We start from the raw sequence: 12,794 nt of genomic DNA, 5'->3' as shown, positions 1-12,794 counted from the left end.
ATATATATATGTTGAGTCTCCCATATCCAAATATTCCGAAATACGGAATAATTTTGGCATGACTCAGATAATAAAACCTTTGATTTTTGATGGTTCAATGTACACAAACTTTGTCTAAGGCACAAATTATTAAAAATATTATCTAAAATTACCTTCAGGCTGTGTGTATAAGGTGTATATGAAACATAAATGAATTTCATTTCTGAACACAAACTTTGCTTGAGCCAGAAAATTATTAAAAATATTGTATAAAATGACCTGCAGGCTGTGTGTATAAGGTGTATAACACACATAAATGCATTCTGTGTGTATCTTGGGGTCCCATTCCCAAGATATTTCATTATGATATGCAATTATTCCAAAATATGGAATATTCTGTTATCCAAAATACCCCTGGTCCCAAGCATTTTGGATATGGGAGACTCAACCTGTATTATATATATATATATATATATATATATATATATATATATATATATATATATATAGCGTTCCCGCTAGGCAAAAAGCACCCTGCCCTCCAGGAGGAGGGAAAAAAGCGCCCTACCCTCACAGCCTGCGGGAGCCGTTCTCACCCGCGGGACGCAGTGTCCCGCGGGTGGAGAAACATGCGGTGACCCGGTCACCGCCGGAGTATAGACGCCGGGCGCATGCGCCCGGCATCTATTCTCCCTGTCTGCAGGGCTTGGGGGCTGCCCGGCATATCCGTAAGTGCCGGGCACGCCCCCAAGAGTGACAAAAAGGGGACGCGTCTTATAGACATGCCCCCTTTTTCGATGACCACGTCCCCTTCTCGGTCGCGCGCGCACGGGCATGCCCTCTCTAGCTCCGGCGCCCTGCCTCCCGCCGGAGCTAGAGGGAACACATATTATATATATATATATATATATATATATATATATATATATATACACACATATACACACATATATATATATATATATATATATATACACACACACACACACACACACACATATACATATATTTTAATATAATTTTTACAGATACATTTTATATTTTATTTTTATATTGATTTGGGTTCATTTTGCAGCGCCATTGGTTAAATTCTTGTTTCTTGAAATACGTCAAGAGCCGGGTAAATATACTACTTAGCCCGGGGATGGGGGGGGGGGGTTTAGGTTCAGGGACACCGGGAGGACTAAGGGTTAGGTACCCCAGGGGAAGGTTAGGGTTAGGCTAGTGGAAGGGAGGGTTAGGCGCTACTAGGGGTAGGTTAGGTACCTCCTGTTGGGCTGCCGTAGTCGGGATTTCAATCCCATTCCGTTATCAAGAGCAGTCACACCAGCTAATTTTCCATTCATTCCAATATTACATTAATTTAAATGACACTGTATACTACAGGTGGAAGATACATTTAAATGAATCGATCAAATGATTTTGTTCCCCACACATCAACAAATTTTTTGATGAGTGATCACAGTCCTTGGACTTCCTTCACCACCAATAAATAACATAATGGCTAGTGTGGCAAGCCTGGGATGGCTTTCACCCTGACAGAGGGACCATGAACTCATCCCCCTGTTTTAGAGTAAATGAAAGTTAGGCTGTGTAGTGCCGAGGCCAGTTGAGGAATGGATTGGGGAAGGGGAGGGGCTATGCTGCCTAATTTTATTTATTACCAAAGTTAACCATTCAGTTTAATAACCCATTCATTCAATGTGGTTCCTATTTGTAGCACATGCAGGAAATTCCAATGAACCTGGAGGTTGTAGGACAGAATGTAGTTTAACACACAGGCAGCAGTAAATCAAAATCGCACCAAAACTGGTATGCAAAAGGGAGAAATCTAATGTAGGTCTCCAAAGAAGTGTCAGTTGTTACAGGTGTTAAGAAAACTGCATATAAGAAATATAGACGGGTTGGGGACAGGATGCCGGCGTTCGGGATCCCGGCAGACAGGGTTAGGATACCGACACTTGTCTGTCAGTATCCTAACCCTCTCCCTACACCTAACCTCCCTCCCTCCCTTCTGCCTAAACCTAACCCTTCCTCCTTAGGGCCATATTCAATTAGGTGCGAAAAGCCATTTTCGGCGAAAAAGTTTAGCCAGTGACTTCATATTCAATTCCAAAGATTTTTCGCTGGTGCGGAAAGTCAATGCATTGGAATAGGCAAAAAAGATTTGCCTATGAAAGCTGTCAAAAAAAAGTGCAAACTTGCAGGAACCACACTGCACGCTTGGGACAGCCCCTCAAAAGGTAAAATGTGGCAAAATTTTTTTTAAAAATACTTAAGACCCCAAAAATGTACTTTCATTTTGGGTGCGAAAAAAAACAAAGTTGGGGGACAAATTTAAAAACTAGCGAAATAGACTCCAAGGGGGTGCCAAAGTATGCCCCAGGTGTTTTTACGATTGCAGGTGTGTCAGGTTGCAGCCTAGGATCGGCTGTTACTCACCGCGGCGCAAGCTTCCCCTGATCCCTCGGGTGGCGCGCAGAGTATTATACCTAGAGCCATGTGGACATCCGTGTGCTGCGCTGTGCCTTGGCTGCTACGGAAGCAGTCATGGACGCAGCCATGACAGTTCACATCACCTGACTGCCCTTGACCCAATGGTAGCATGGGGCTGGTCAGCTGACGCAGTCCACCAATAACTTGCTACCTTAGGGTATAAAGCCAGTCTCCGGACAGAAGGAAGTTGCCTGTGCAACTTTGTCGCTACCCTGTGTACTGCTGATACCTCATTCCAGGTTCCCTACGCGATCTCCTCAAGTGCCATCTCCGTGTGCAACAGTGCGTCCTAACATCTTGCCTGTGTGCGATACAAGTGCCAACTCCTTGTGCAACAGTGCGTCCTAACATCTTGCCTGTGTGTGATACACGTGCCAACTCCTTGTGCAACAGTGCGTCCTAACATCTTGCCTGTGTGTGATACACGTGCCAACTCCTTGTGCAACAGTGCGTCCTAACATCTTGCCTGTGTGCAAATCAAGTGCCATCTCCGTGTGCAACAGTGCATCCTAACATCTTGCCTGTGTGCGATACAAGTGCCAACTCCTTGTGCAACAGTGCGTCCTAACATCTTGCCTGTGTGTGATACAAGTGCCAACTCCTTGAGCAACAGAGCGTCCTAACACCTTGCCTGTGTGCGTTGTTCCACCACCTGCTGACGTAATTGTGCGTCTTTCACCACTCCTCCAGTGTAAGCTGCTGGTGCCATACTGTGACCAACAGTGCCTCAAGCACTTAACCCTTACTCATACGAGTACTAGTTTTCTGTAGTTCTTGTAGAAGTATACCTTCAGGGCCAGAAGTTATTTGTCTCCATTCCCACAGTATCAGACACCTGTCCAAAGGGCCGCAACCTGCCAGCTGGGTGCAGCATAAATACCCATATCCCGCTTGGAGGGGTCACTGGTGAACACCTCCCGGTTGGTTAGCCTCTGCGCCTTTGGACAGGTCTCGCCAACGTTTGATACTCATGGATGAGGGGGTCATATATCCAGGCCCCATGTCTACAGTTCCTATCTTATCCAGGGACCTCACCTTCCATCCCCTCAGTAGGGGATTCCACTCCACCGAACGTGACAGTGTGCTTGCGGAAGGTGGATTTTTAAAGTTTTTAATAACTTCACATTAGCAACTTCTAAATATGCTAGCACCCATTTTCATATACCCCAAATTTGCGGGGACTAGTTATTTTGATGAAAAAATATTGCTTAATGCCATTCTTCACCACTTATGCAAAGACACTAATAGCAAGCTTTTGGAGAAAAAACAAAACAAAATATAACCCTATAGTGATCCCGTATGTTAGTACAGACTGTTTTCCACATTTTTGACAGTACTTTCCGCCAGGTCCGAATTCGCCGGGTGCTGTTTTCGGTGATTTCTAATTGAAGACTGGGATAAGCGGGGACACGCGCTATACTTTTCCGCATGGAAAACCAGCGATGATGGCGAAAACATCGCCCGGTAAAAAGTTCTCGACTTTTCGTACCTAATTGAATACAGCCCTTAGTGCTTAACCCTAAACCTCCCCTTAGTGCTTACTGTCGGGATACCGGACGGTCGGTATGCCGGTTCCAGGTTTGTGATCGCCGGCATTCTAAGCGTCGACATCCCACACGCTGGGATTATGACCGCATCCCAGTCCCAATTGTAACAAGGGAAAACAAGCACTTAAAGCTAAATAAAAGGTGCTAAAGTGCAAACAGATCAAAACATGTCAGTAAAAGAGTAACAAAAATATGAGATATGGTAAGAACTTACCCTTGTTATCTCTATTTCTACGAAGTCCATAGGGTTCCACAGGATACCTTGGGGTATAGGCGATGGCGGCAGACATCCAGGCACCACAGAGTTAAATTTTCAGCCTCCCAGGATGCACTGGGGTCCCTCTCCTATACCCCGCCCCCGAGCCTCAGGCCACTCAGTTTCGTAACAAGCCATAGGCCGGAGCAGGAGCAAAAAAGAGAGAGAAGACAGTCTGGAACACACAAGAATCACATTCTCACCAGAAGGAGACGGAGAAACCGGTGACCAGATGAAAGCCCATCTGCAGTACAGGTGCGACAGGGCGGGAGTCCTGTGGAAACCTATGGACTTCGTAGAAATAGAGATAACAAGGGTAAGTTCTTACCATATCTCATATTTTCTACTTCAGGGTCCATAGGGTATCCACAGGATACTTTGGGGATGTCCCAAAGCAGTATTCTTCAAGGGTGGGGACGCTGCTGTGCTGAAAGGAGAATCCGCCGCCTGAAGGAAGCATCCTGAGAGGCGAAGGTATCAAAAGCATAATACCTTACAAAAATATGGACAGATGACCACGTGGCTGCCAATCATCGCTGAGGCGCCACGTCGAGCTGCCCACGAAGGACCCACAGACCTAGTGGAAGAGCTTTAATAGAGGATGGAACAGGAAGACCTGTGAATCCATCCTGCCAAAGTTAGCGTAGTGGCAGGCCAACCCTTTTTATGGAAATCAGAAAGGACAAAACCGAGAGTCTGATTTCCTAAATGGACTGGTACGGTCAACTTAAATTCTTAGCGCCCGTACCACAGCCAAATAGGCCTCACCAGCAGACAGGACTGGGGAAGTAAAGGCAAGCACTGCCCTGTTCCTAGGAAAGATGAGAAAAAGGGAGGTCTACATGACAGAGCCTCCCATTCTGAGATCCTACTGGCCAAATTAAGAGCCAGAAGGAATACAGTCCTAGCCGTAAGCCATTTGAAATCCGCTGAGCCCAGTGGATCAAATGGCGGTCCTCAGAGAGCCCTAAGGACCACAGCCAAATCCCAAGGAGCCACAGGTGGAACAAAGGGATGCTGAATATAACGTACACCCTGCACAAAGGTGCGGACATCAGGAAGAGTAGCAATCCTAAACTGAAACCATACTAACAGGGCAGAAACCTGCACCTTCAGGTAAGCAAGGCGAAGACCGTTATCTAAGCCCACCTGTAGGAAAGCCAACCTGTGGATATCCGGAATACCCGAGGAGCCTAGCCTCTAGGGCGACACCTGAAAGAAAGTATACCATACCTAATGGTAAATTCTTGCAGATAAAAACTTCCGAGCTCTTAAGTCTGGACAGAGCCCCTGTTAACTATAGAGCTGGAAAAACTCCTAGACCTTAAGAGGGCAGTCTCCACCGCCACACCGTCAAGGACAGACAACCCAGGTCTGGGTATCAGCCAGGATCCTGAGACAACAGGTCCGGGCGTAGAGGCAACAGCTTCGGAGTGTTAACTGAGAGGCTCTGAAGATCTGAGTAATAGTGCCATCTGGCCTACGCTGGAGCTATCAGCAGGAGCGTGCCTCCTTCTTGCTATTACTGGAGGAAGAAGGGATAACGGAGGGACGAGGTACACAACTTGGAAGGTCCACTGGACCTACCTACGTCTATCAGAAGAGTCTCATCTCCGAAAGGCTCCACTTGTTCACCAGAAGATTGAACACCTCCTGATAAAGAGGACATTTCCCTGAATGCACGTCTTGACGGCTGAGAAAGCCTGCTTTCCATCTGAGGATTCCTGAATGAACACTGCCGATGACGGCAGGGATATAGCCTTCCACCCAAGCCAGAATTCGGGACACCACTGTTAGTGTCGCCTGACTTCGGGAACCTCCTAGGTGGCTTACATAAGCCATCATGATGGCGTTGTCAGACTGTACCTGCACGGTATTTCCGTGGAGGACCTGTCCTGCATGCTGGAGAACCTTGAATACTGCTCAGAGTTCTCAGATGTTTATGGGAAGCGCAAAAACTACTGGTGTCCACCTGCCCTGGAACAAGTGTGGACCCGTCACTGCTTCCCAGCCACGGATACTGGCGTCCGTCGTCAGAAGGACCCTGTCCGCAATCCCAAAGGGGGTGCCCCTTGTTTAGGTGAGCTTTCTGCAGCCACCAGGCCAGAGAGAGACAAACCTCCGGGGAAAGCCTATTGACTTTATCCTATGGGGCAACCCATCCCATCCGAAGAGGATCAAGTTCTTTAGAGTGAAGCTGGGTACTCCACCATGTCGAACAGCGACATCCTGGAACCCATGAACCACATTGCCAAGTGAATAGACACTCGGCGACTCTGCATTACAGGCAAAGGTACGCAGTTGCCTGCGGAGATCTTTTCCTCAATCACAAAGATCCTCAGATGTTGGGATATGGAGCATCCTCTGAAGAATCAGAGAGGACCATTTCCAGTTTATCAGTCAGCCCTAACGTAGCAACACAGATATTGTCCGTTGCATATGGCACTGAAGTATCTCTGGAGACCATGGTAACAACAGGAGGTCACTCGGATAGGGTAACAAGCGGACCCCCTGCATCCGCAGGTGGGCTGCCATAACTACCATGACCCTGGTAAACCGTGAGGCGCGGAGGCCAGACCAAGGGGCAATGCCAGAAACTGGAAACGCTTATCGACCACTGCAAACCTGAGGAAAACACTGGAGTGCTAAGATAAGAGGGATATTCAGGTAGTCACCCTGAATATATCCAACGACACCACAAAATTCCCAGGCTCCATTGAATGATGGAATGCAGGGTCCCTCTCCCGAACCGAGGAACCCTTAAGAATTTGTTGAAGGATTCAAGGTTGAGAATGTCCTGGTAAGCCCCATTGGGTGTCTGTACCAGAAAGAGGATGGAGTAATACCTCGTTCCCCTTCGGGGCAACAGAATAGGTACTATAACTCCTGCCTGGAGCATAGAGTGTAACACCCTCAAAAATTACAGGGCCTTGTCCTGAATTGACAGAAGACCTGTAACGAAAAACCGTCTGGGAGGCTTTTACTGGGAAGAGAGGACATACCTTCAAGAAAATACTTCTCTTACCCCAGTGTCCGTGGTGGTCAGACACCAGCACTGGGCGAACTGGAGAAGCCGGCCTCCAACTCTGGGGGCTCCCGAGAGGAGGCCCGTCCCGTGAGGCTGAAGGCTTATAGTCCAACTTGGGAGTAGGACGTCTTGTACTCTAAGCCTGTTCTTATGGCTGAGCAGATTTCCTGGCTACTGACTGTCCTGGAAAGCTGTATTTTAGACTTACCCTGGCCTCACAGGGCCGAAAAGACAAAGTCCCTGATGGGACTGTAGCCGATGGCAAACACGCAGACGTAGCTGCTGCCTGCAGGGCCACAATTGCGTCCAGACGAGGGCCAAACAGGACTTGTCCCGTAAAAGGCAAAGCATTCCAAATGGAATCTGCGTCCGCTTTCCAAGAGCGCAACCACAGGGAGCGGCAAGCCGCTACTGCTGCCGAGGAGATTCTGGAAAGGAGTAGGCTATATGTAAGACCGTCTCATTATGAACGTGGCAAAGTCTCTGAGAATTTGCCACTATCCACCTGCTCTGCTGGAGAGTCAGTGTGCAGAGATCCAGTTACCTACTCAGTGTTCCATGGCTCTGGTCCCCCAGCACACGGCCATAGCCGGCCTGGAAGCCCCTCCAGCAAGGGAATATTGGATTTTAGATATATTTGCACCTTGCAATCTGGAACCTCTTTCAAAGAGGACCTGGAGGGCATGGGCAACGTAGCACTCCTCACTAGGCGTGTAACATGAGAATCTACCCGTAAAGGTAACTCCCATTCGGAAATGTAATTATCCGCAAAAAGGGTATGCAAAAGGTCAACCGTTTTTGAGGCTGGAACCGCTTACCCGGAATTTCCACGCCTCCTCTAAATGATCCACCTGACCAGATAGAGGAATTACAGTGGCAACACCCTTATCCTTAAAGAAGGCATATTTGGATTTAGCCACGGGGGATATGTAATAACCAAAGCCGCACGGACTGCACGTAGAAGGCCAGGTATATAGACTTTAGACCCAGACTACGCCTCCTTTGCACTAAGGGGCTCGTGTCTGAAAAAGTCAATAATGTCACCGTCATCAGACGTCATGTCTTTACCCGTCTGAGACCCGAAAGGCCGTTTAGAAGGCCGAAATGGTGACTCCCCCTGAAAAACGTCCATCAGGTGCTATACCATTTGGACAATAAATTCACCCACACAGGCTCCTGCGAGACCTGGGGGGGCGAAAAGCAGGATACACTGGGGTACCATCAACTGTCCAGGGACCCCTGCATGTGATGAGACCACCACAGGCTGCGATAACCCCTATGGGGAAACGCAGGGGGCGTTGCCCACAAAGGCTGTAAGCATCTTAGCCAGCCGAGGGCGGTCCCCTTTTTTTGTGCAGGCACAGTGACAGAAATGGGGCGTGATATATAATACAACATGCCCTCCATAAACCCTCAGCGTCTACATATCCCTCCGCTAACTGCACATATCATCAGTACATTATAGCTGGAAGAGGATATCCTCGTTCACTTTCCGACATGAGGAGTGTGAACGGAGCGTATGTGACCTCCCACACAGAAAAACCACGTTTACTGTGAGGTAATAAACACCATGCGACACCGCACCGCAAGGGCTGTAGCAGAAGAACAGGGATAGGAAAAGGCTGACAGTCAGAAATGAAAGTACAGGCAAACAGCGCTAGCATTTAAGTCACATACAATGCACAGGTAACATCCTGCATTACAAGCACTGCGATCAACTACACAGACCAGAGCCTGGTAGGAAACAGTGCTGCATACACTGACCTTAATTGAAGGAGAGGTATGCGGGGGACCCGGACCGCAATGGCATCTGTATCAGCTTCCAGCAGCGTTTGCCATCCCCAGCACATGTAGTGAGAAAATGGCCACCGAGGAGCAGAGAGAAGGCAGGGCCCGGGGGAGGAGCGCTGACACAGCCCGCTCAGACCGCTGTGGAATGGCACTGTGCAGCGGGGGAGACGCCGGCTGTGAGACAGGGAAGGCGTTCTCCCCTGGCCTGCTATTAACCCCTGGGACGCCGCGCTATACCGCACATGCTGCGGCCCGCTGTCCCTGGTGGTCTAGTGGAAGGCGCAGGATCAGTACCTGGCCCCTCGTGCAGCCGGTCCCCAGGGAGCCCCCTGCCTGGGGACCAAACAGGGCTTGTTACCGGCGGGTGCCCACCGTGGGACCCCGCCGCTTACCTTGTTCCCCGTGCATCCGGCCACAGTCCCGGTAGCCGGGGATCACCGCTAGCTGTGACCCCAGCTACCTACCAGCATCCCCGGATCGGTACCGGCGTTCTGGTACCGGCGGGGTGTAGGAGTGACAGCATGGACATCAATACTGACTGTCCTATGCTGGAGCACTCTAGTTGTGCAGCCACAGCTGCGAAGAAATATTCAGGGGCCTTAAAAAGACCCCCCTCTGTACGGTGCGACTGGTACGGCCAGGCACCTACGAAAACTGAGTGGCCTGAGGCTCGGGGGCGGGGTATAGGAGAGGAACCCCAGTGCATCCTGGGAGGCTGAAAATTTAACTCTGTGGTGCCTGGATGTCTGCCGCCATCGCCTCTACCCCAAGGTATCCTGTGGATACCCTATGGACCCTGAAGTAGAAATATTATTTAGAAGCCATAGTGAAATAAAAATAAAGGCAGAGTAATAGTGAAGCTAAAAAGTAAAAGGGGTGCATATGCTGAAGATTGCTTACTGCACTATTAACCAATCACTGCTGACAGGTGTTTGGAAAATGTAATTCCAGGTGACTGGAGAATGGCAACTACAAAAAAGGCAGTACTTGATAATATAATAGTAACAAAATAAACTGTTGACTATTTAGAGTGGGACAAATGAAAAGACCCAATGAATCAGGAATTTGCAGATGGGAGATTGCGTCAAACAAATCAAATGAATTGTTCTGGCGCAGTAACTAAAGTGATAGATAAGGATGGATCAGGGTGGAACATTGACTGTAGTACTGTAGTAGTAAATACATCACTTTGAGCACTGTATGAAGCTCTGTAAGCCTCACGCTGATGCAGAGTAAGGCTGGGTACACACGTAAAGATTTTCTGTCCAACCATCCAACTAATTGATTGGTTGGAATGAAAATCAGGTAACGTATGGGAGTAACTGGTCAGCAATTTGCTCCTAAATGCCAGAAAACAGATGAAAATGGTCGTCAGACAAGTTTGTTAAATGTTTGATCTAAACAATTTATTCAAACAACAATTTTTGTCCATTTTCCGGCGTTTGGGAGCAAATTGCTGATTGTCATTTACTTTCATACTTTACCAGATTTTCAGTTAAACCAATCAATTAGTTGGATGGTTGGACAGAAAATCTTTATGTGTGTATGCACCTTTAGACCACTAGTTTGCATAGCATAAAATACGTAAAATTGCTGTGCACATGCCCAGACATCAGCCTACACATAAATGTGCCCATGTAGATTTGTGTAAATCCGACATGCCCGCTTGTATCTTGAGAGCTGGAACAGACTAAAATAGCCTGTCTACAGTAAGTACAGTCAGGTCCATAAATATTGGGACATTGACAGAATTTTCAGATTTTGGCCTCTATTCACCACCACAATGGTTTTGAAATGAAACAAACAAGATGTGCTTTAACTGCAGACTTTCAGATTTAATTTGAGGGTAATTACATCCAAATCGGGTGAACGGTGTAGGAATTACAACAGTTTCAATATGTGCCTCCCACTTTTTAAGGGGCCAAAAGTAATGGGACTATCAACTCAAAAGCCATTTCATGGACAGGTGTGGGCTATTCCCTCGTTATGTCATTATCAATTACGCAGGTAAAAGGTCTAGAGTTGATTCTAGGTGTGACATTTGCATTTGGAATCAGTCGACTCTCAATATGAGATCCAAAGAGCTGTCACTGTCAGTGAAGCAAGCCATCATTAGGCTGAAATATCAAAACAAACCCATCAGAGAGATAGCAAAAACATTAGGTGTGGCCAAATCAACTGTTTGGAACATTCTTAAAAAGAAAGAACGCACCGGAGAGCTCAGCAACACCAATAGACCCGGGAGACCATGGAAAACAACTGTGGTGGATGACAAAATAATTATTTCTCTGGTGAAGAAAAACCCCTTCACGACAGTTGGCCAAATCAAGAACACTCTCCAGGAGGTAGATGTATATGTGTCAAAGTCAACAATGAAGAGAAGAGTTCACAAGAGTGAATATAGAGGGTTCACCACAAGATGTAAACCATTGGTGAGCCACAAAAACAGGAAGATCAAATTAGAGTTTGCCAAACAACATCTAAAAAAGCCATTACAGTTCTGGAACAACATCCTATGGACAGATGAGACAAAGATCAACTTGTACCAGAGTGATGGGAAGAGAAGAGAAGGAAAGGAACTGCTCATAATCCAAAACATATCACCTCATCAGTGATGCATGGCGTGGGCATGTATGGCTGCCAATGGAACTGGTTCCCTTGTATTTATTGATGATGTGACTGCTGACAAAAGCAGCAGAATGAATTCTGAAGTGTTTCAGGCAATATTATATGTTCAAATGCTTCAGAACTCATTGGACGGCGCTTCACAGTGCAGATGGACAATGACCCGAAGCATACTGCAAAAGCAACCAAAGAGTTTTTTAAGGCTAAAAAGTGGAATGTTATGTAATGGCCAAGTCAATCCACTGACCTGAATCCGATTGAGCATGCATTTGGCTTGATGAAGACAAAACTGAAGGGAAAATGCCCCAAGAAAAAGCAGGAACTGAAGACATTTGCAGTAGAGGCCTGGCAGAGCATCACCAGGGATGAAACCCAGCATTTGGTGATGTCTATGCGTTCCAGACTTCAGGCTGAAATTGCCTGCAAAGGATTTGCAACAAAGTATTAAAAACTGAATGTTAGATTTAGGATTGTTTAGTTTGTCCCATTACTTTTGGCCCCTTAAAAAGTGGGAGGCACATATAGAAACCGTTGTAATTCCTACACCGTTCACCTGATTTAGATGTAATTACCCTCAAATTAAATCTGAAAGTCTGCAGTTAAAGCACATCTTGTTTGTTTCATTTCAAAGCCATTGTGGTGGTGAATAGAGGCCAAAATCTGAAAATTCTTTCAATGTCCCAATATTTATGGACCTGACTGTATGTGTCAATGTAACTGCAAAAAGATGCAGGCTGGAACAGCTTATACTCCTGTCCAGGCTGTATCATTTGCATGTGCCCAATGGTGACAATCGCCAGCACTACCGAAATGGCTGATTGCAAATTAACTGATATGGAAAGAGGAGTTCTTCATTGCTCATGCATATATATAGTTTTTGTGTGCATGTTTAAGCCTTTTTTTAAGTTGTCTTGACACCTATTAGTGAAAAAGCACTTTCCAAGCAAAATAAATGGTTCAAAACATGGGTGTAAGTATAGGAGACTTAAATATGGTGCTTACGCTGCTGGTGCTGATCTGCATACATTTTGTGTTAGTATGCATGAGCCCACAAGTACAAGTACAGCTTTTA

The 12,794-nt window shown here is 46.9% G+C and overlaps 1 protein-coding gene across 1 annotated transcript in view; it reads right to left on the bottom strand.

Annotated features, from left to right (window-relative positions):
• The window catches only part of TTYH2 (tweety family member 2), a 135,807-nt gene that overhangs the window by 44,121 nt on the left and 78,892 nt on the right, over window positions 1–12,794 (bottom strand). The window lies entirely within an intron of this gene.

Source organism: Taudactylus pleione, unplaced genomic scaffold (assembly GCF_031769625.1).
Source record: "Taudactylus pleione unplaced genomic scaffold, aTauple2 ptg000016l, whole genome shotgun sequence".
In the NCBI taxonomy this organism is placed as follows: Eukaryota; Metazoa; Chordata; class Amphibia; order Anura; family Myobatrachidae; genus Taudactylus; species Taudactylus pleione.
This window is presented reverse-complemented; position numbering and strand designations above follow the sequence as displayed.